Source organism: Chiloscyllium punctatum, chromosome 38 (genome assembly GCF_047496795.1).
Source record: "Chiloscyllium punctatum isolate Juve2018m chromosome 38, sChiPun1.3, whole genome shotgun sequence".
In the NCBI taxonomy this organism is placed as follows: domain Eukaryota; kingdom Metazoa; phylum Chordata; class Chondrichthyes; order Orectolobiformes; family Hemiscylliidae; genus Chiloscyllium; species Chiloscyllium punctatum.
The window spans coordinates 34,730,652-34,755,793 of NC_092776.1; the positions used below are offsets into that span (position 1 = coordinate 34,730,652).

General features: G+C 40.0%; 1 protein-coding gene across 4 annotated transcripts in view; it reads left to right on the forward strand.

Moving 5' to 3' along the window:
- The window catches only part of ptprea (protein tyrosine phosphatase receptor type Ea), a 273,287-nt gene that overhangs the window by 25,001 nt on the left and 223,144 nt on the right, over positions 1-25,142 (forward strand). Inside the window, exon 1 of one of the 4 annotated variants that reach the window (XM_072557604.1) lies at positions 1,483-1,500. The exons of the other annotated variants lie outside the window; for them this stretch is intronic. The gene's annotated coding sequence lies outside the window, so the exon portion shown is untranslated. Of the gene's footprint in view, positions 1-1,482; positions 1,501-25,142 lie in introns of those variants that run through there. 4 annotated transcript variants of the gene reach the window in all.

The following is a 25,142-nucleotide window of genomic DNA, read 5'->3' on the forward strand; positions in this document are numbered from 1 at the left end:
TACCATTGGCTCTTTTGCAATGATGGAGTGGCCTTGTAGCTAAATTACAAGTCATTAAAATTGTTGGTTTTGAAATGGCATACTTTAAACTTTCTGCTTAATTGGAAATTAGAATGAAGTAGGGGATTTAAAGGTAGTCAGGACATTTATCCAGTTAGAAATGCTATGCACTTCACATTGTCAAAGAGATGGGCTTTGACAGAGAACAGTCAATTGTAAGGCACTACAGTGTAATCTTTATAGGGTTTTGTAAACTCTCCCTGTCATAATCTAAGAGAAAGATAGCAGTGGTATAAATGCACAAGGCCTCTATTGTTCACTACGTGAAATATGGGAGCTCGTACCTGGATTGAAGAGACCATGTTCATGAGCATTGAACAGGACTCGAAGATTTGCCATACCTTGGCTAGAGGACAGGATATATGTAGTTGGAGAGATCTCCAAGGTACCCCTCAACTTGAAAGTCTGCTTGAAGGTAGGAAGTTACTTCGCTCGGGGGAGTGGCAAACAAGCTGTTGAAAGCTGAAAACAATTTTGTGGCACTTTGGTAATGCCCCTATCCCTGGACGGGGAGGCCCAGGGTCAAGTCCTATTTGCTCCAGAGGTGTGTAACAATAAACCTGAACAGGTTGATTAGCGAAGTAGGTTAATTTATTTTTTAAAGTTATCCTTGTTAGGTTTTTCCATGGCAAGTACAATTTTAAACATTTGAAATCTTGTGCCATGGCTGTTCTAGTCAGCCATCAGAAATTAGAATCTTGCAGAAATATAGTCCCCATGGAATATATCAAGATAGATACTCACCTTGTAGATAAGGTGATTTTAAAGAACTTCTGTTATTGTAATGTGTCTTCAAATATTGTGCCTGGTGGTAAGAGAACAGAAGATGTGGATAGGACCAGCTCTGCATGATGCTGTTTGCCAAGTTGGATCCAGACTCCTTCTCCTTGGCAGTGACAAGAGATTGTCCAACAGGCCTGTCAAAATACCCAGCATTCAATACCTATCAAGGCATTCATCACAGTTCCTGGTTGTAAGCTTTTTCTGTAGAGAATGCACAGACAACCTTTTTTATTGCTTCAGTTCTCATGAAAGCTTTCAGACCTGAAATGTTAATTCTGCTTTTTCCATCATAGTTGTTGCCTGAACACTTCAGATTTCAAGCATCCACTACTTTTTGCACTGTATGTCTGTTCCCCTTTCCTGACTGCAACCCACTCACATCTGGTGACTAAGCATATATAGATTCCAAATTTTTACTGGCCTCGAAGGTCTATGCAGTGAGTTGGTGTTGCAAGTGATGGGGCCATTTTTATGTGTTATTGTCTCTCTGCCTGCAAGAATTACTCTGTCTGGAAAGCTAGCAGTTCTTCTGAGCTTAAAAGCAGAAGTCAAAAGAGGAAGATGAGGGTGAAACAAGAACATGGTGGTGGAAAGCAAAAGACCAATGTTAACAGTATTTGCAGCTTGTTCATCATAACAACATGCAGCAAATTGAGGGTAAGATGGGAATTGAAAAGGGCATGAGGCAGGAACTTACTGAGGTCATTGAGAATGACAGTGATACCAGACTTCGTGGCACTGAGTCACATTTGGGTCTGAGAGCCATTTCCACCACAGAATCCAGAAGATGTAGACAAACCTGCCCCACACCAGTTCTGCTCCCTTCCATTATCCTGTCCACCATCATGTCCCAGAGAGAGGGAACAATGAGAATGACCGTGTTGCATTGTGCTTAGCTAATGTGTCTGCCATAGCTGAATGGCTGGAAGTATGTGGAATAAGGAAGAGGTGGGTGAGGTTGACAGCATTGAACATGAAAAGGTAAAATGGAGTATTTGAATGTAACACTTAAGGCCTGAGTGCTGGGTGGTTAGGGTCTAGTAGAGTGATGGGTCTCAATTGAGTCAGAATTGACTATTGTATTTATTTTATTTTACAGTGAATCACACAGAGCAAAGATTATGTTCAGATTTGCTTTGTTCAATCATTCTTGTTTGTCTTTGAATAATGAATGCACTGTTTCCGCAAAGCAGAACCATGACTTTTTAAAAAAAAAACTCCATTCCTCTGCTTCTGCTTCTGAGTTTGACTTGTTGCTTTCTCAGTTTTCTGGATCCAACTGTTCTTGGATTTCTTGCTAATTGTTGTTAGACTGTGATGAAAAATTTAATTCTATGCTCAATGTGACTGTCTTTAAGACATTGTATTCATTTTTAAACGATTGATTGACAGACTTCAGACTCCGATTCTGCGTCGCTTTATTTACAATTAAAAGCCTCTGCCAAGCACTCAGTACTAGATGCTCTCATTTTTATTTTGAAAACATTTCACTCCCATTGTGTTGAGGAATAAGTGAACAAGTTCCTTGCTCGGTCTTTGAGAAATGCAGTTTCTATTGTCATATTAATAATTTGTCATGGAGATGTTTTTCTTTTGAAACATGAACAAATCCACTTTGCACTTGAAAACCTAACATTTAAAGTGGCATTTCTTTTTGAGGGGAAAACTAACAAAAGGAATCCCGCAACATAACAGATATAACATACTTTTATTTAATTATTCCAACTTTATTATTTTTTTAAAAAAGACTAATATGCACAGGAAAATATGGACCTTTTTATATTTCTGAAGTTCTCTTGCAAAGTGAATATGAGGATGAATTGAAAGCAACATATTGTGGTATATTGGGATTAGGGGTTCTTCCCCCAGCTCCTTGGAAATCTGTCACTTCAAGTGCAAGTAGAGGTAACTTCTGTCCTGAGTAAATAGTTTTTGCAGTTGGGACATGAAATTGCACAACGTGTACTTGTGTGCTGATTAATGGTTCCATTCCTGGCCTTGAAAATAGTGTATGCATTAAAGTTGCTCATTAAGATGAATTATCATCCCTCGCCATTATCCATGAGTCTTGCTGATGTATTTCTCTATCCAACTGGTTCAAATGTATTGAATGACTGTTGTTCTAAACATAACATAGTTATTTTGCTAAATTGCATTGATAATTCTCCATTTCTTTGATAAGTACTCTTTTAAAAATCAAAATTCTCTCTTAAATAACTTCTTAATTTAGTTAATATCAATGTTTTTTCTTACTCCATAGTTGTCTGCTAACCAATGATTGTATTCTACTTGGCATGTCTACTATGTCATGCTTTGAGTGGTGGGTATGTCATGAACATCTGAGGAACCCTGAATGTTTAATCCTCTGAGGTAACTCAGGCTGCACAGGCTTGTGGGGGGGGAGGTGGAGGTGGAGAAGTGGGAAGGGATGACATGAAGTACGACAGAGCAGGTTTTCTACATTAAAAGCAAATTACTGTGGATGCTGGAATCTGAAACCAAAAGTCAGTTAGACTCGAAATGTCAGCTCTTTTCTCTCCTTTACAGATGCTGCCAGACCTGCTGAGATTTCCCAGCATTTTCTCTTTTGGGCTCTACATTAAAAGCTCAGGTGACCTTGGTAATCATTCTGTGTAATATATTGACCCCATTGCACTGTAGAGATCGACTAAAACATTACTGATGCAGTCACATAGAAAAATCCAATTACAATTTTAAAAATAGAAAACTGGTTCTGAATGTGTAAACTGCCAAAAGATTTATTTAAATGCTGTTGTGGCTTTTGGGTGTTTTCTAACATTTGAAATCTTAACAATGTATTCCAAAATCCAGGACATCAGTTTGAGGTAACTGGGTAAAAAGACTTGGCAACATCAAGAACAGCTGAACAACTTGTTTTTATGTCAGAGGCTTTAGAACAAATGACGTTAATTTGTAATTGGCACATAATACCTCTGTTCAACTCCTCTCTGTTCTATTACTGACAGTAAATATCAACCTTCTGATAAAATCTAACCTATGTTCAGCGTTTCCAGTGACCATAGTTCTATTAATTTTAAAATCCTTCTGGAAATGGACAGAACCGGTCCACAGATTCAAGGTCTAAATTGGGGCACAGCAAAGTTTGATGGAATTAGACAGGAGCTTAGAGGGGTTGAGAGGAGTTGCTTGTTTGCAGGCAAAGGGACCTCTGGCAAATATGAGACTTTTAAACATGTAATAGCTAGAGCTCCGTATCTATATGTTCCTGTGAGGGTGGAGGGCAATGTTAGCATGAGTAGGGAACTTTGGATGACAAGAGACATTGAGGCTTTGGCCAGAAGAAAAGAAGGAGGCATGGTTCAGGTACAGTCACCTGGGATCAATGAAATCCCTGGAGGTATATAGTGGACATAGGGTTTACTGAAGATGAAAATCAGGAGGGGAAAAAGGGTGCACGAGAGAGCTTTGGCTGACAATGTTAGGGTGAATCCAAAGAGATTTGTTTAAGTACATTAAAGGAAAAAGAATAACTAGAGAGAGAATAGGACCCCTCCCAGAACCAAAGTGCGGAACCACAGGAAATGGGCGAGGTCCCCAATGAATACTTCTCCTGCGTTTACCTTGGAGAAAGACATGAAGACTTGGGAACTCGGATGTTAATGGTGATATCTTGGGGACAGTTCATATCACAGTAGAGGAGGTGTTGGACATATTAGAATGTGTGAAGGTGGATAAATCTCCTGCTCCTGACAAGATATACCCAAGAACCCTGCAAGAAACTAAAAAAGAAATTGCAGGGTCCCAAGCTGATATATATACTTGTTAGCCACAGGTAAGGTCCTGGAGGGTAGTGCATGTTGTGCCCTTACTCGCGAAGGGCTGCAAAGAAAAAACTGTGAACTATAGACCTGTAAGTCTAACATCTGTAGTAGGTAAGTTACTTGAGAAAATTCTGAGAGATAAGATATATACTCACTGGCAAAGATAGGGTTTGATTATGAGTAGTCAGCATGGCTTTGTGCATGGGAGATTGTGTCTGCCAAATTTGTTAGTGTTCTTTGATGAAGTGACCAGGGAGTTTGAGGGCAAGGCGGGAGACCTTTTGATAAAATTTCACATGGTAGGCTGCTTTGAAAGGGTAAATCGCATGAAATCCAGGGATAGCAGACAAATTGGATACACAATGGCTTGATGATAGGAAACAGAGGGTAACAGTGGAAGAATGCTTGTCCAAACGGAGGCATGTGACTAGTGGAGTGCCTCGGGTTTGTGCTGGGCCCATTACTATTTGTTATCTATATCAATGACTTGGATGAGAATGTACAAGGCATGATTAGAAAATTTACAGATGACACTAAAATAGGCGGTGTCGTAGACAGTGAGGAAGTTTGTCCGAAATTGAAGTAGGACCTTGATTAGCTGGGGAAATTGCTGAGAAATTACAAATAAAGTTTAATATAGATAAGTATGAGATCTTGTTATTTGGAAAGTCAAATCAAGGTAGGAGTTTCATGGTGATTGGTAGGGCCTTAAAGAATGTTGTGGATCAGAGTGACTTTGGAGTTCAGGTACATGGTTCTCTGAAAGTGGAGTCACAGGTGGACAGGGCAACGACATGGCTTTTGGCACACTAGCCCTTATCAGTCAGGGCATTGAGTACAGGAGTTGAGAAGTTATGTTGCAGTTGTACAGGATGTTGGTGAGGCCACACTTGGAGTATTGTGTTTAGTTTTGGTCATGTTGCTATAGGAAGGATGTTATTAAACTGAAAAGAATGCTGAAGAAATTTACAAGAATGTGACTAGGACTCAAGGGTCTAAGGTTTAGGCAGAGGTTGGACGAACTAGGACTGTTTTCTTTTGAGTGCAAGAGACTGAGGGGGTGATCTTTATTGAGGTGCATAAGATCACGAGAGGCATGGATAAAGTGAATGTAATCAGTCTTTTTCCCAGGGTTGGGGAATTGAGGATTAGTGGGGAAAGAATAAAAGGGAACCTGAAGAGCAAGTTTTTGACACCGGATAGTACCCATATGAAATGAGTTGCCAGTGGAAGTGGTTGAGGCGATACGTTAACAACATTTTAAAAGGCATTTGGACAAATACAAGGATAGGAAATTTTTGGATATGGGCAAAGTGCAGCGAAATGGGGTTAGTATGGATGGACATTTTGGTCAGCATAGACCAGTTTGGGTCAAAGGGCCTGCCTCCATGCTGTAGGAGTCTATGAATCTGAGAAAAATCACTTCATTGTACTGTATAAAGCTACAAGTAATTATCTTTTCATCATTATTGCAAACCTGATTGTTGCACTGAAAAAAACACACTAATACTGTGAAATTCACAAGAGCTTGATATTGTTAGATTCATCTGTAACTGTCATTGTGAAGTGCAGAATTATATTGGCAAGTTGCAAAAATTTACTTTTGTCATACATTAAGGTTAAAATTTGATCATCTCAACAAAAGAACAAATAATAGTCATTGAATTGTCTTTGTAAAGGTGAAGGCTAACTTCATTGTGCAGATCCTTTTCACTTTTGCCTGAGATAGATGAAGTACAGACCTAACAGCTCAAAACCATATGATACAGTGAGCAACAATGCAATCCGTTTTCTACACCACAGCCCTAAGCCTCACATCCTCTATGACCAAAACGACAGCAAGCTTAGGATCATCATCACCCTTAGGTCTTTTCCAAGCAGTGTCAAATCTGGCTTAGTTAGTAGCACTCTTTTTTTTGCCTTGGAGTCAGAAAGTTGTCAGTTCAAATCTTGGTTCAAGTCCCACTTAAGGGATTTGAACAGAAAAATCTAGGATACCAGTGATGCACTGCTGACGGTGCTGTCTTTTGGATGTGATTTAAAACTGAGGCTCCAATTGTGCCTTGGTTGGACGCAAGAGAAACCACATGGTATGATGCCAGTGAAGAGGGGAATCTGTCTCCTGGATCCTGGCCAATATTATTTATCACTTAATCAACACCACAAAAACACTGAATGACAATTACCACATTTCCATTTTCAGGGCTGGGCAATGTACAGATTGGTGGCTACCTTCCATACATTAAAACAGTGACAATATTTCAAAAATGTAAATATATTTAAGATTAAAAAATTCAGACATTCATCATTACAGTGTGCCAAATTCCTGCTTTTTTTCTGCATACACTTTGTACTACTTCTATCCAACTGATCATCCAATGCCCTCTAAAATGCCTCAATTTCCTTTTGAAAATGATCATTGATCATCTCCACTTCCATTATCCCTGTAGGCATGAATTCCAAGTATTGGATAAACTAGTTAAAATTGTCTGGTTTAATATGGCTGAAATTCTTATTGAATGACTTTTGGAGAAATGTGTTATAGCACTTATTGACATTTTCTGTGATGCCAGGAAGATATTAGTAAATAAGATAGTCACCATAATCTTGCCAGATAATGGACTGATCTCTCATTAGAGAGACATGACTGGTGATGGTTTAACCTGAAGGTCACCATGCTTCAAGTGAGGGGAGAACCCTTCATGGTAACCTCAGTCGATGCACTAGCCAACTGCGCTGTAAGATAGCTTGCATAATTAAGCTGTCACCTTCTAAACCATGCTGAAAAATAAAAGCAATTAAACATTAAAGATGGCAATAACTTTTTTTCTTGAAATATTTTATAGCAGTTGGAGGTTGGTGAAGTAAATCTTGCATTTACTTTGGTTAGTTTTGAACTGTCTACCTACAACAAAATAGTTTGTGCCAAGTCCTTGACTAAATGCTGCCCGAACTGCTGTGCTCTTCCAGCACCACTAATCCAGAATCTGGTTTCCAGCATCTGCAGTCATTGCTTTTACCTCGTTGATTTTAACCCTGCTGCGAATCCTCTTGCAAGGATGCCTGCCTTGAAGAAGTTTTCCTCCTCTTTCTACAAGAATCTCAGTGAGTCCCTCTCCCACTGCAACTCCCAGGTCATTTCACCTTCATCCCCTCCCCCACTCACCCATTGTACTCTATGCTACTTTCTCCCCACCCCCACCCTCCTCTAGCTTATCTCTCCACGCTTCAGGCTCACTGCCTTTATTCCTGATGAAGGGCTTTTGCCTGAAACATCAATTTCGAAGCTCCTTGGATGCTGCCTGAACTGCTGTGCTTTTCCAGCACCACTAATCCAGAATCTGGTTTCCAGCATCTGCAGTCATTGTTTTTACCTCATAAATCTTATCAAGTTGAGTCACAGAGGACAAGCCAAGGAAAAGGCTATAGGTTGGCTCCTAAGTAGGGATTCACAAATTGTTTCAAAGTTTCTGTTTCTTGCAATATTAGGATAGACTTTTCAGTCAGACATGAGTCATGTAACTATGTATACCTATATTGTAAAACAAATATATTGGTGGTCTTCGCAAAGGTTGTGTATATGTATTGCAGTCTTTGTAAAAGCTGTTTGTTTTTTTTATATGTGAAGTTAGGAAATAGTCCACAACCAATTATGCGGTGCAGCACCCATTCCAATTTAGCAACCAGGAAGTGGTAGTGTAAAGCCTGGCCATGTTTAACTGTCCAGGTACTCTGTCAAGAGCACAGTACTGAGGAAGGTGAAGGTAGACCAAAGATTTTGAGAATATAGCTAATGAGTGCCAAAGGGGTGTTGTGTGACAGCTGCATATTTCTTCACAGTAAATAACAGTTTGTTTTCTGTTCTGCACTATACTGACAGGTAGCTATGTCACTGTGTTGTTACATTTCTACCTCATTAAAAGTTATATTTAAAATGCAAGTTATGGCTCTTTGTAGTGCAGTAGTAGTACTCTTGCCTCTGAATTGAAGATCTAAGTTCAGGTCCTACTGGAGGCATGTCATTATTTGTCTGAATCATAACATCCCTCCAGTATGGAAACAGCAAGCCCTTTGGCCCAACAAGTCCACACTGACCCTCCGAAGAGTAACCCACCCAGACCCATACCCCTATCCTATATTTACCCCAGACTAATGCACCTAACCTACACATTCCTGAACACTATGGATAATTTAGCATGACCAGTTCACCTGACCTGCACATCTTTGGATTGTGGGAGGAAACCTGGGCAGATACTGGGGGAAATGTGCAAACTCCACACAGTCGCCAGAGGGTGGAATCGAACCCGGGTGCCTGGTGCTGTGAGGCAGCAGTGCTAACCACTGAGCCACCATGCTACCCAACAGGTTGATTCACAACATCTATAAAAACAATTTAGAATAAACTTTGAAAACTCTGTCAGTTCACACATTGTGAAAACTGACCTGACTTAGCTAGTTATGCAGATGGTTTGGGGATCTTGTGGTGCAGTGGTAGTATCATTGCCTATTGTCCAGAAGACCTGGTTTCAAGTCCCACCTAATACAGACCTGTGTCATAGCATGTCTGAATAATTTGATTTAAAATTATTTTGTGGCACTTGCAGTGCCTGGTTAAAGTCCAACTTGGATAATAACATTTCTGAGCAGGTCATTTGGAAAATATCTGTTAACATGTCTGACCTTGCTCTGCTGCCTCCACCCATGAGGTAAACCACTGTTCACAATGTTCTGGGCATGCCAAAAACATAGGTGGAATCTTTTCAACTGAACAAATGCAAGAAAGAATTAATAAAGCTAGAAAAAATTGTTGCAATGATAGCAGAATATAAATATCCCTTACAAAGCTGAGGACACAGATTTCAGTAGAAAGGTGATAAAATGAATATGGTTGTTGAGGCCTAATTTTAACATGGTAAATTGATGGACACTTACAGTGGCAGTCTAAAACCTGCATGTGGCACTAGCTTTGTGCAAGCCCACAGGAACTAACTACCACATTTTTTCCAACCATTTACACCAACTGTTTGCTTACGTTATCAGAGACAAGCAGTTGGCATAGCGATCATGTTGGTCTCTCTCTGCACCTTCTTCACAGCTGTAACACTGTATACTGCACTCTAATCTGTTACCCTCATGCACTTGTACAGTACGATCTGCCTGTACAGGCACATAAGACACTTTTCACTGTACCTTGGAACATGTGATAGTAATAAGCCTAATCAGGATAGCTGAACAAAATTGATCACTCAATTAAGTGTTTCTAGAATTTGTCCTTTTTATAGTTTGTTTTCAACTGATTTTTATATTGGCATAGGATCCCACAAATTTAAGCTGCAATTTGCCATCAGTTTCAAATAATTGTTGTGGAAAAATGTTAAAAACCTAATTTCCAAATAGACAATATAAGTACTCAGTGTCCTTGTTAACAATCAGAGATTCATACAATTTGTCCATGTACTATCTGCATAACTATATGCCACGTTTCAAATCTATATTACAGGTGGACAAACTAAAACCTCCCAAGATTTCTTATTGATCTTATATGCCCCCTTTTTTTAAATATTACTTTTCATGATATTTGACTTGAATTGTCCAAGTAACTGCTAATAGAGATGCACAATTCTAATTCAATATTGCTGAAAAGCACTTTTTTGAAGGTTTTTTGTCTTATGCTCTTACATCTAAGATTTTATGGAGTACAATTAGGCCATTTGGCCCATCAAGTCTGCTCCACCACTCAATGGGTCGTGTGTTTCTTAACCTCATTATCCTGCCTTCTCCCTGTAACCTTTGATCCCCTTACTAATCAAAAACCTAGTTATCTCTATCTTAAAGACTTCAATGACTTGGCCACCACAGTCCTCTGCGGCAATGAGTTCCACAGATTCACTTCCTTCTGGCTGAAGAAATTCCTCCTCATCACAATTCTAAACAGTTGTTCCTTCAGGTTTTTGTCTCTTGTCTTGGTGGAAACACCTTCTCCATTTCCACTCTATCCAGGCCTCAGTGTTCTGTAAAGTTCAGTGAGATCCACCCTCCTTCACCTTTCCAAACACCATTGAATACAGACCCAGAGTCCTCAATCACCCCTCATAATGACAAGACCTTGATCATGGGGATCATTCTGTGAACCTCCTCTGGCCTCCTTTTTGAGGCCAGCTCATCCTTCCTTCGGTATGGGACCCACACTGTTTACAATATTCAAAATGTGGTCTGACCAGAGCCTTATACACCTTCAGCAGTAGACCTCTGCTCCTGTATTCTAGCCCTCTTGAAATAAATATTAATATTGGCAGTTTGGAAGGCAAATGCAACTGAACCTACATGTTAACCTAAAGAAATGCTGAACTTGGACTACCAAGTCCCCTTGTGCTTGAGATTTCTGAAGCTTTTCTCCATTTTAGAAAGTCTCACTTCTATTCTTCATAACATAGGGCATAACCTCACACTTGGCTACATTGTATTCCATCTGCCTCTTCTTTTCTCACTGTCATAGCTTATCCAAATCCTTCTGCAGCTTCCCTGCTTTCTCAATACTACCTTCCCCTCCACTTCTCTTTCTTTCAAAGTTCACAACAATGCCTTTAGGGCCTTCATCTAGAACATTGATGTGTAACAGGAATAGTTGTGGTCTCAACACTACCCCAAGGAACTTCACTAGTCACTGGCTACCATCTGAAAAAGATGTATTTATCCCTACTCTCTGCCTTCTGCCAGTCAGCCAATCCTGTCTCCATTGCCAGTACCTTTTTCCTTAATACCATGGGCTCTTGTCTTTTTTAGCAGCCTCCTGTGTGGCACCCTGTCAGAGGCCTTCTGGAAATCCAATTAGATAACTTCCATTCTCTCCTTTTGTCTAACTTGCTTATCACTTCCTCAAAGAATTCTAACAGATTTGTCAGATGTCCTCCTCTTGATGTAGCCGTGCTACTTCACCCCTATTTTACCATGCACTTCTTAGTACTCCGCAATCTCATCCTTAATATTGGATGCTAAAATCCTACCAATGACTGAGGTCAGGCTCAGTGGCCTACAGTTTCATATCTTCTGCCTCCTTCCCTTCTTAAACGGGTATACTATATTATCCATTTTTCAGTCCTCTGGAACCCTCCTTGACATTCGTGATTCCTAAAAGACCACCACCAATGTCTCCCAATCTCCTAAGCAATCTCCTTCAGAATGTTGGGTGTAGTCTATCTAGTCCACATGAATTCAGCTTCCCCAGCACCTTCTCCTTAGTGATAGCTAATACATTCATCTTTGTCCCCAACTCTCTTGAAGTTCTGGAAAGCTACTGATGTCTTTCACCCTGAAGACTGATGCACAGTCCCCATTCAGTTCCTTCAACCTCTAATTCATTTCCTTGTTCCCCATTACCACTTCTCCCAGGCTAACTTTCCAGTGGTCCAATATTCACCCTTGCCTCTTGTTTACGTTTTCAATTTAGATTCTTGAGAAACACAAAGGAAAAGCCAACATTTATGTTGTATGAGAGTGGACCATGGGGCTGCTGTCTTATCAGAGAGAGATGACTGGTACTGTTCTAACCTGAGCGTCCTCACACCTCAAGCGAGAGATGAAGCTGAGAAAGTAACCCTGCTGGTATAGGAATTAACCATGCACTGTTAGTGTCACACTGAGTCACAAACCAGCTGTCCAGCCAACTGAGCTAACTAACCCTCATTGGTAGAGGCATTGCATGGAGAATATACCAGTTAATGTTGATTGAAAGTTAACATCCAGGCTTTATTTAAATTTTAAGACCGGCAGGTTGAGTCTGGTCTAGGTTTGACCAGAGAAATGAGCTAGTGAATGGCTGTTTGTTGAATTGAAACAGGTGCAGTTTGTGTATGTTCTTCCTGTCTGCAAAGATCAGAGCTCTCTGTGTTATTGTTGTAAGTAGTTTTCCAGTCTACACAAATTCACCACACTGTGAGTCTGCTTGACAATCCAAAGTTGGTTGTCATAACTCCTTGTACATTTCAGAACTATCCAGCAAATATCCAATTTGAGAATCACATATAAGGTTAGATACTGAGTTTTGCAAATGTGGGCTGGTTGAATATGGTTTGTAAGTTGCTTGTTGCAAACAATGGAAGGGATGTGCTGTTTGACATGACCTCCCAGCCTTTGGGATGTACCATCTATTTACCTGGAATCACACAGGCACTGAATTCATATACACCATTACTCGGTCGTGTGATAGGCAGATATTATCTTAGCTTGACAGTAGCAGTCTGTAAGTGGTAAACGTCATTTGTGTCACTACTGCATAATAAGAGTTGAAACAAATATATTCACCTCTTGCTCAGAATGTGGATATACCTTGTCCAATGTGAGGTTGACTGGACATCTTTCAAGACCACAAGATATTGCTTTAAGGCCTTCCATGATTTTGCTTAATATACAAATATAAAATGTAACAAAACAGATGACAGCCATTTATTGGTTTATTTCTGAGGACAATGCCCTAACCAATCAAACTGTCTATTTTTAAAACTTGAATAAAGCCTGGCTGTTAACTGTTAAAAGGTGCTCATAGATACATTCTTCATAACCATGCCTCTACCAGTCCAAATCCACTTGTCCACCTTTACAGTAATGTCATGTTGTATAAATATTTGTTTTCCCTTCAAATTTGTATTCTTGCACAATGTCCTGATGATTGCAAGATGAAAAGCTTCAAAATGTCTTGCTTTTTAAGCCCTAGTCATGTTCTGTATTGCCAAGTGACTAATTCTAATTCAGATTCTTTTTAATATTCCTTGGATGGCAATCTAGTGGTTAAGTAAAGAATATCTCTGCCAGATTAGAGTGGGAGATGACTTCCTCTGAAGAGAAGAAAAGTCATATACTCCCTCAAATTGGCATCAGCAGAAATTCTCCAAGTGCCACACTCTCCACTCTCTGGCTAACTGCCAAGAACAGATAACTGCATTAGCAATATTTCTGCCACTAGCACAAAGTTTAAACTGGAATGACACATGACAACTCCTGCAGCAAAACAAAATCAGCAGCAATAGTTAAACAAGTCTTCCAATAATATCTTTTGTCCTCTTCCTGTCTTTTTCCCCCCCCAAGCAAGCCACAGGAAACATCAACTGTCATAACTGTCCGCAGTCTACTTGTGATTGTATTCGACTTGTCAAATTCTCTCATTTTATTAAAAGATTGCATACAGTATTAGCAATGTTGCACAGCATGTATACAGTTTGTACCAGGCAGGAGGATGTTCTCAAACTGTGAATGCTGATACACTTGCAGTTTTGAAGTGCAAACTCCTCTTTCAGAAAGCTGATCACCCTACATTTTTGACACCATGCATTATTTGTTAAATTCAATCTATTCAATGAGCACAGTTTGATTGTAACCACATTTGATCATGTAAGTAAGCGAAACATAAATCATTCTGAGAAACACAGTAGCAATTTTGATTCTCTGCTAAAACTGATGACAATCCATTTTTTTGAACATATATGATGAAACATTCTGGACTGTCCAGATAATTTGCAATGGTTTCAGTGTTTTTTTTAACTTTTTTTATGCAAGGAATGGTATCCTCAAAGTCTTGTTTCATGCAGTAGAAAGTCTGGAAACAACAAAACTGAATCTGGCAGTAAAACTAGGACAATGACAGGATAGCAATAAAGGTTGTATTTATATAACATTTTATTAAAACTTCAGAACTTACTTTACACCAAGTTAAGTCATCGCTGTAATGTTCATGATGTTGTGTACCTTAAGGTCCCACAAGCAACTTTGTGATGACCAGATAATAACTTGTAGGTATTGGCGGAAGCACTAGTATTGGTCGGGACACCAGGAAAGAGTCTCCGTGAGGTGGTACTTCTCCAGCTTGTATTGAGCTTCAGTGGAACGCTGTAACAGGCCCAAGATGGAAATGTTAGCATAGGAGCAAGACTGATTGTTGAAATGGCAAACAAGTGGAAGATCAGGGATATTCCTACAGACAGAGTAGAGGTAAGCCAGTCTGCATTTGGGGTCACCATTGTAAAGGAGACCACATTATGAGCAGTAAAGTTTGTAGACTAGGTTGAAAGAAGAACAAGTAAAACACTGCTTCACCTGGAAAGTGTTTTGGGGCCTTGGACAGTGAGGAGGGAGGAGGTGAATGGGGAAATGTTACACCTTCTATGATGCATGGGAAATTGCTGTGGGGTTTATGAGGAAGTTTTAGAATGGAGGTGAGGATCAGGAGGTCACAAACAACATGGTCCTTGCAAAATGATGACTGTGGAAGGAAGGCGATGATGTATTTGGTGGTGATATCCTGCTAGACATGGTGGAAATGGCAAAGGATCCTTTTAATATGGAAACTGAATTCTATCATTGCTCTGCAAGGAAGAGGAAGTGGTGAGGTAATTTTAGAAAATGTCAGATATGGCTGAGGCTGTGCTGGTAAGGGAAATTCAGTGTAGGGAAAAGAAGAACATGTTAGAGGCACCCCTGTGGGAGGTTATTAGATTGGACATTTGCGACAGATGGAGAAACTGAAAATGAAATGGACTACTTGTAGTAATTAGGGTGTGAAGAGGTATAGTTGTGGTAACATGGGAGTCAGTGAGTTTGTAGTGGTTGTTAGTGAACAGCTAATTCCCAGAAATGGAAGAAAGATGGAAATTGGAATCAAAACTGATTTTTACTGCTTCCTGCTTGCATCCAGAATTAGTATCAATGAAATCAATGTTTCAGGGAAAGAGGTATGAGTGGGTCCCAAGTTGGACTGGAACAAGGAATGCTCCACTTATCTAACAGAGACATATATATAGCTTGGAACTACGTGGGTACCCATAGCTACACCTTGGAGTTGGAGAAAGTGGGACAAATTAAAGGATGAGTTGTTCAAAGTCCAAGTGAGCTCAGCCTCTTCTTCACCATGTCTGATCTCTCTCTCGACATGTCCATCCCCGATCAGGATGGTCTTCAGGCTTTGCCTTCCTTGAAATGAGGTCTGAACAGTCTCCAATCTTCCACATATGAAGAGACCTTGTTCATGGGAGCTAGTGAAACCTCTCTATTCTGAACTTGCGAAGACAAACACTTTGTGGAGGTGAGGTTTATGGACTGGTGGTAAGTGTAATGATCTGAACAAAGCTATAACAATAATAGCTTGGGGGAAGAGATCTATATGGGTCTGACAAGGTCTATAGTTGATACAAGAAGTACCACCCACTGTGATCATGTCATCAGGACTTGGTGAGAGACAAACTTATCAGCAGTCTTTGCAATCAAGTCAAACCTATTTCTGCAAGCTGTAAATAGTTGCTGAGTTATAATAAACATCTCATACCAGTCCCTGAAGAACGCATACATTTAGATTCCAATTGCAGCACATGAAATAATTGTCATCTGCTTGCATTGGAGCAGAATATATGCAGCATCAGTCTTAACACATTGCCAGTATCTCTGGAAGCTGCCACAAACAACAACTATATATGTTGTATAGGGGAACATTTACCACTCTTACCAATCCACTATGCGATCATTGTTTGCTTAAACCACCATTCTACATGTGAATTGAGGGTGCCAGAGTTGAAGGGTTTGTGAACTCCACTGGCAGTCAGTGAATCTTTTCTGAAATGTTATCCATTTTTGTACAAAAAATGTTTTCACTCCTAGGTACAGCTCGTAAATGAACATATCTTAATAATGCACACTATTCATATTTGCTATTAAGGAATATCTGAATTCGTGGGTGAAAGAAATCTGAAAGGTGATGGTTGACCCTGCTGTGAATCCATAACAACAGTGCTGAGCATAGACTTAACAGAATGTGATGCCACAAGGATTCTACTTCAGTAAGCCTTTTGGTATTCTGAAGACTTTCTTCAGATCACTGATATTTTTGGGGATGCTCTTCCAGTATAATCAACTATGGTATTTTAAATTGTTAGTGTTTATTTTATTGTGATTTTTATGCTAGTTTTCAACTTGTAAAGAATTCCTGATGAAGTGTTACAGAGCAAAAAGGGGTAAGTTTGGGCATGGAGAGAGTGGATAAGGAGCAGCTGTTCCCTTAATTGGAGGGTCAGTCATGATGGGACATTGGGTTTAAAGTGCGGGGCAGTGGATTTAGAGGGGAAAATGAGCAAAAATTGTTTTACCCAAAGGCGTAGTGACATTCTGGAATGGGCTGCCTGGGAGGATGGTCGAGGCAAATTGCCTCACATACTTTTTTTAAAAGAAGCACCTGGTTGAGCACTTGGCACATTACAACATTCAAGGCTTGTAAGTCGGATTAGACTGAAGGCCAGGTATTTCTCACCTCTTGGTGCAGACTCAATGGACCATAGGGCCTTTTCTGCACTGTATGAGTTTTATGAAGTGGATTTGGCTAATCTGACAAACAAGCAGCTGAGGCCAAACTCCGGGCTGGGTTGTGTTATATGTTGCATATATCTCAGCAAAATGACACTGGTTTCACATTGGGCAATAGGTTTATTTATAAGAGTTGTAAAATATTATTGAAATTACAAAATGTGTGCATTCATTCTCCAACTCTGTTTCCGTTTACTTGAGTCAAAACCCAAGTGTAGTCAATCAAGCAGAAGTGAGCATTGATTAGCATCTAATCAATCACAGAACAGTTGAACATGACAGTTTGCACAGAAGAACCCTTTACTCACTGCGCAAGGTGTTTAAACTGATTTTTTTTTGTCTCCTGCACAACAACTATGGCCTTCCATTTTGGAAATATTTTGCAAATCATTCTCCAAAGTATTTCCTGTAATTCATCTGTTCATAAAACATCATTTTTAAAAACTCTCTCCAGAGTAATTACATATTCAGCTTTCATTATGTTTTGTTAGCGTGTAATTTAGATTAGATTAGATTCCCTACAATATGGAAACAGGCTCTTTGGCCCAACAAGTCCATACCGACTCTCTGAAGAGTAACCCACCCAAACCCATTCCCCTACCCGATATTCACCCCTAACAATGGGCAATTTAGCATAGTCAATTCACCTGACCTGCACATCTTTGAATTGTGGGAGGAAACCCACGCAGACACTGGGAGAATATGCAAACTCCACACACAGAATTGCCCGAGGCTGGAATTGAACCCGGGTCCCTTAAAGGTAGACTTACAATTATGACTTGATGGATGGTTTCTGAAAAGTGGCAATTGTTTTCCTGTAACTAGGTTTAATACTATGGTATTTTTAGATTTTTTTCCTGGGATTGCTCCTTTAAAAATATGTATGTAAGCTTGTGGTGTTACATTAAGAATGCCCATTTCATAAACTAAACTCTGTTCTCCCTGGTTTGTATCCATTGTCATTTGAAAAAAGCTACAAAGGTTTAACAACAAACTTGCAAAAGGTGACTCATAAGTTGCATGATCTTTGGACCCCCTGAGCTTTCCCTAGATAAGATCCAATCCTGATGTTTCTTATGAGTTAAGGTTTGCCCCGTCATATAGACTTATTGGAAAGGAGGCAAAGGAAACACATTATTTTTACTTAAGAAGCCAGTTGCGTGTTTCAGTTCAACTTAGAATACCTTAGTGTGGTTTGTTGGACAAGTAAAAATTCCCATTGGTTTGCTTTTGAATTCCGTAATCTTTTAGGTGCACGTGTGAGAAATGTGGCCTACAAAAAGACTAATACAGTAGCGCCTCGACATACGAACGACCCTGTTCACGAACAAATCGGTTTACGAACAGGATTGTACGTAAAATTTTGCTTCAACATATGTACGAAATTCAAGGTACGAACGCAAAAAGCCCGTGTGCGACCACGTGGTTTCATTGTTCTGCTTTGCTACGCGCTTGTTGAACGCAAAAGCTCTCGGGGCCCCGCGTGATCTTATTCAGTTCGTCTTTGGCGCATGAGCTGTGAACAGCATTCGTTGCTACGTCCAAGCATTCTTATGCTGTCCGAACAATGGGAAAATTTGATTTAGTTAGTTTGCGAACTGGGTCCTGGAACGGATTAAGTTTGTAAGTCGAGGTGCTGCCCTAGTTTATATCAACAGCAATAGCTGTATTTATATATAGCTGTTAATGCAGAGGTGTGTTCCAAAGTATTTTGCATATTGTCATAAGTAACTTATCCTGTAGTCTATATAAAGGGTTGTTTATGTGTGCAGTAGCTTTACTTAATTTCATATATTTGTATATTCTCAAGAAACCAACTGTCTAAGCAGAATGACAACGTGCCATAGCACCAAGCTTGGAAATCTAAGAATATAGACATCTATAATTAAATGCAAGGATAGCTTTTGTTTTACAAATGAGTTGATTTGCAAGTTAAAAATGGCAGACAAACAATGAGCTACTATTCAAGCCCATTCTATAATTCTGTGAGGTGCAGTGGGGTTGAATGCTACCCTCAATAAATTTTGTAGTTGGTCCAGTGCAGTTGCGGGGAACAGATTTTGAATTATGAAAATAGCACTGTTGGAACATGATCAATATTCTGGGTTTTCACAAATAAATCTTAAACTTCCCCTTTGATTTTGTCCTATCCCAATTAGAGGGAACATCATGGGACAGATCAGAAGCCAATTTTGAAAACATACCTGATCATCAGTTCCATAACCTTGTAGCACATCTAACTGGCATAGGTAGAACATCAGTGGCATTTAAATGTGGTCTAATAAGTTAAATACCACTGGCCTCTTCTATCATGAGCAGGTGAAATCCTGGGCTGTATAATTCCTTTTAATTTTCAAATTAGTTGTGGAAATAAAGTACTTCTGTCGCTGTTCCTTTTGAAATATTGTCAATTTGTCACAAGCTTCATATAGACAGAACACTATTGATCTATTCAATTATGTTCGTGAGGGTGATTTCTTAATTTCCCTCCCATGCAGAGACTGCAATTAGCAGGCACTTTTATTTGTTTGCGATAATACAAATTTTGAATCTGCAGGTATTCTCCTGGATTAATCGTATCAATTATTTGTCTTTGGAAGAGTATTGTTAGGGCTGCCCATTATTAGGTGGCACAAAATGGCTGATGGCTGCCTATGGCTACAGTAGTTAGAGCATGTGGGGAAAATACTTGTTTAATATAGTCTCTGCAAGTGGAACAATAAGAGATCTCTCTTAAATGAATAGAATATGCAACGGGCAAATGTTATCCATTGTGGAAAACTTCAAGGAGAAAATAAACTTTGAGAAACGTCATGACCAGGGCTGGACTACCAGCCTGTCCATCTCTTTTAAGATGCTGCACCAAAGAGCCAGTTACAGAGGGATAACCTGGTGTCATTGACCAATAGTATCAAGAGGTGGATGGGGGGTGGGGGGTGCATTCTAAGTTTTAACTGTACACTATCTGAAGTTTTTGAGTCTGCTTTTTATGGATCAGACAATACTTAATGGGAAAATATTTGAGCCATTGTCAGAATGGAACTGGTTGAGAGTTATATCTGGAATGCTGTCAACCCGATAGCCTTTGCTGTTCATCCATTGGGAGAAACTGAGGAATGCAAATGCTGGAGATCAGAGTCAAAAAGTGTGGTGCTGGATAAGCACAGCTGGTCAGGCAACATCTGAGGAGCAGGAGAATCTACATTTCGAGCATAAGCTTTTCATCAGGGATATGGGACCATTGGACTTATCTGCTTAAAGTCATTGCACCTACACATTGTTGTGAGACAAGCATACAGAGTGGAATGCTTGTATTGCAGAGGAAAATGAATGCATCCAATTTGTGTGGGACATGCAATTCAAGGGAGCATGTAATGATCTTCCTACCAGCATAATTTTACCATTCTGATTCTTCTGATCAGAATTGCACCAGTAATTAGGTGTAGCAATGTTTAAACGTAACCTAAAAGTGTAATGTCATGGCTGACATTGAATCCTGGGGCTGTTTTCTGAGAGACTAGGATTGGCATGATGCCATTTAACATTCCATTGGAGGAGTTTCAGACTGTGGTGCAGCTAAATGTTACTAAGGTTTAGTCGGTCTTCACTTCAGCGACTGTGCTGAATTTAATCTATGTACAGTGTGTATATTTGTAAATTATAACTGGAGAATCCATTTCTTAGATTCCACAGTAGGTCCATGTCTGTGCTGTATAAAGCAGTCCAGTTAATCCATCTTTCCCCCTGTTCTGTTAATGTGATCCTGTAAACATGTCCCTTTTCAAGTTCTTTTTTGAAATGAGTGATCATCACCACAGGCATCCACAGCCCACCTCCCCACCCCCCCACCCCCACCCACCCAGCAAACATCGGGGGGGGAGGGGGCTCTCAGAAATACTGAACCATTCTTCCATTCTGACAGTTGTTTTGTGGCACAGAATGGTCAAAAGAAGGCAAACCGCACCTGCTTTTCACAGCAGTTAGCTGCTGTGCTCTAAAAGACCCACTTTGATAGCTACTGTCAATCTTTTAAATACATACAGCAAGTGCGATGGTAGGATACCAACTGGATTGATCAAGTACATTGGGGAAAGGAAAGGTGGGTCAGGATCTGGGCGGAAGGTATCAAGTCAGGTCCAATGGCACAGAGATTAGGTTGGTGAGAGGTTTGGTTCCAGGGCGAAGGGGGTATCTGTTTCGAAGGGGGTAGTGTGGTCGAGTGAAGCAGAAGCGGGGCCACTCTAAGGGTGTTAGATCTGAGGGAGGTGTAGTTAGGTATGTGTGTGAAGTATGTATGGGGTTTGATAAGGAGCTAGACTATGTATCACGGAGCAAGTTAACCCAATAGTCTAACTTTCCCTACATAATTATTTCACTTTTGTTAGAAAACTCCAATCTGATTTAATCAGAGAATTCCAGACAAAAGGGAATTGCTCATTGGAACAATCAATTTCTGTGCGATTCCTCCAGTCAGTTAATGCTTCATGGAATGCTGGATGGCAGCTCATCAATGCAGAACTCCTACCCTCACTAGAGCACCAATCTATTTTTGACCATTAGAAAATCAAGGCCAATTTTCTTAGCCAGAGCTTTACAAAGATTCAGCATAACCACTGCTTTTATACCCAATGCCCCTGATTATGAAGTCCAAGATTCCAAATGTGCTTCCATCTACTCTCTCAATATGTCCTGCCACCTTCAAAGATTGATGAGTGTGGACCCTGTATTCTTGAACAACCTCATTTTAATGATGCCTTTAAATGTATATTACCTCTTCCTGTTCTTTTTGCCAAATTCTTATCACCACAGACTTCTTCATATAAATTTCACCTGTTGCTTATCTGTCCTTTTGATAAGCCTATTTATATCCAGTTGTATTTGATATCATCCTCACTATTTGCCACATCTCTAAGTTTAGTATCACCCGGCAAATTCTGGAATTTTAACCTGTGGGTAGAGTTTCCTGCACCCCCCTCACTGACTAGTTTTCCAAGTGGGTGGCCTGTAAAATTGCCTAGATGGTCTTCCCATTTCATGGCTGTCTGCTGTCAACCCTAGTTGAGCCCTTTTAAATGGACAATTAATGACCACTTGAGGATTGCTCCTACCTGCTCTCAATTTTGAGGCCAGTGGAAAGACATCCAAAATGGGATGACGCCTGGTACATTACTCTGGTCAGGTTCAGATGGGCATGGCGGGGAGTCTTCCACTTTCATCCTCCCTCCAACCTACCAATCAAGACTGTTCCCCAAGTTTGGATCCAATCCCTTGGTGATTCCTATCCATTGAGATCCCCACTCTTCTCTGCCTCTAGCTGCACTACAGCCTTTCCTCTCATCTCTTCTGTGATATCCCCAATACTCACTTTGATTCTTGGTATGCCACGAAATGATGTAGCTGTTTGTAGTGTCCCAAGTGGCACTGATGGGACAACCTAATTATTGGCCAAAGAGACTAGACAGCAGCTCACTTAAGGGAAATATCTTCACAAGTGAGAGATGGCCGTTTTCCCACCAGTTAAAGCTATATTGAGCACTGGCTGAAAGGCAGCTAGTTTCAGTGGGGAACGTATCCTGATTTTCACAGTAGTGGGGCATGGAACCTTGCCACCTTTTTAAAATTCTAGTTTGTATTTCAATTCCCAAGTTATTTACTTATCTGAGGGGGCTGGTGGTGGATTGGTAGCATCTCTACCTCTAGTCATAAAAGCCTGGGTTGAAGTTCCACATCAGGACATGAGGGCCTCAGTACATGTCTTAATGTGACCAAACAGGTTGGTTATAAAGTTGTAAATCTTTCTACTTTGCCTATGGATGTCTGTAAAAGCATGAGTGTGCTTCCTGTTCAGCCAGAATCATGTGATGGCTGCAGTAGATAGCCTCGCTACATAAAAAGACTCCAAAAACAGGTTCTTGCCACAAGCGAGCGTCTTCCTCACTCTACTCAGCTAACGTGCACACAGGTTTATTTTTGTGTGCTGACTTTATAAATGTTGACACATTTGGTGTCAGTAGCACCAACACTTTCAACAACTCTTTGCTCAATCTTTTACGGCTAATGACAATAAGAAATATAACTGAATTAGTTCTATTGACTAACCTAAATCCTTATTTACTTCACTTACATGATCAGTTAGTTATTGGAATAACAAATTACCCAGTGAAATTTTATTTTTATATATCTTGTTTCTAGTTTTCTTTTATATTATTTCTGTGTTTCTTTTTCCACGTTCTGAAAGCCAGGAGAATAATACTACAGGATTAACATGCAACTTTGATTATTTACCTACATTGCAACCTGATTCTTTCATGGGTCAGCCAATCAATCTAATTGAATTGTGGTTTGAGGACTTGAACAGAGGTCTTATCAAGTAGTGTCCCCTCAACACTCATTCTTTGTCGATACTCTTTTTAAAATCACATAATTAGTTGCTTTTGTTAAGTTCAACTCCTTAACCTTTATCTAATGTGAAGCTGGCCCATGCAAGCCTGGAGGTCTCAGGTTAAATATTTACTCTGATTCTGAGGTATCTGGCCTCAATGTTGAAGCACTATGTGTGGTCCCAGAGGATTTGGGTTGGGAGGAGAAAATGAGCCAAAGTCTCCTTCCTGTTCTTGATAACTATCCAGGATCTGCATGCAGATGTTGGGTGGGGATGTGATGTCCTTCGGTCAGAGTTAGTCAGCACTCACTGTCAAGATTCACGTGTCTAATGGCCGCTGGGTTGCAACACTAAGCATTTCTAGTGAGCAGAAAAGGAGAGATGAAAATTTAAAAACAGTAGCAGATTTTAATTACACACGAGATATTAACTAGAATAAAGGAGACATTTATTTCACACCCTGAAGCTTTTAGCAACTTGGAACACCATTTCCCAGAATTTTGAGTCAAATATAGGTGCGATGTCACTGTGTAATTTCTAGTCTGTTGTACAGTAGTCTGCACAATTTTTTTTGAAAAAGCCTGGTTGCTATCAATATCCATTAAGTTGCAGCAAGTAGGTTTTTTAAAGCAATTTTTAAAAAACAGGATTTCACACCACTGTCATTAAATTCTTGCTGAGGTAAATGAAAGCTGAAGCCCTCTAGTGCCCCAATGAATTTGTTGTTCCTTTGAATACGTGGTCACATGCTGTTCGGCTGTGGAACAGAGATGTCATCCTTTACCCAGTGGTAAAATTCTTGGTATTGAGTCAGAAGAGTATAGATTCACGTGCCACTCCAAAGACTACAGCTCATACTGTGAGACAGTAGAGTGTGCCTATACTGTTGAAGTACATATTGCGAATACAACATTCAGCTATGACCTGTTGCCATCTCGGATGGATGTAAACGATTCCCTGGCAGTATTCAAAACTGCAATGGAGTAGACTTGTTGTTTTCTTCTTTGTATTTATTGGTCAATCACCATCACCTAAAGCATTAACTCATTATCAGTGCAGAAACTGGCTGCTATCTTTCTCTACCATATGAAAGTTACCGCAGTTTCATTGGCTTTATAGTGCATTAGGACATTCTAATGTTGTGAAAGGTGCTATATAAATGCAGTTTTTGAACTGGAAGTGACAGAGCTAAGTGTCCTGACTCAACCAGATTTTCATAGGAGGCAACTTCCAGCAATTGGGGCTAGAAACCCTAGATGGTTTTCTTTAACCTGTTTGCATATCTTTTGTTGCGAACTTTGGAACAAAAACTATGCAAAGTACACCTGAATTACAGAACTACATAGAATATTTTATGCAGCCTGTAAAAAGACAATTCACCAACACTGTTCAACAGTACTGGGGTAAGGTTCATTGACTTGTTTAGGACTGACTATCTTAGACAGAGGACACGCACCTCTTTCTTTCCCTTCACTACCTTGCAGCTTACCCACTATTTGCCCTATTAAAGCAAAACTCGGACAGTTGATCTAAGTATCTGGAAGCTGCTAGAATTTCTGCCCCTTAATGCATTGCCTCATTACTCTCCACAACTGATGAAATACAGCAAACAAATCAGGCTTGATGTTCAAAATGACCCAGGCCTTTTGCCTAGTGGTTTTGAATAGGTACCCCAATAAGCCCTAAAATGAAATTCGTGAAACATGCTTCACTGAGTAAGTTGGCTGTCTTTGTCTGCGGTTTGGCAATGTAGACTGAACATATTTTCTAAATCC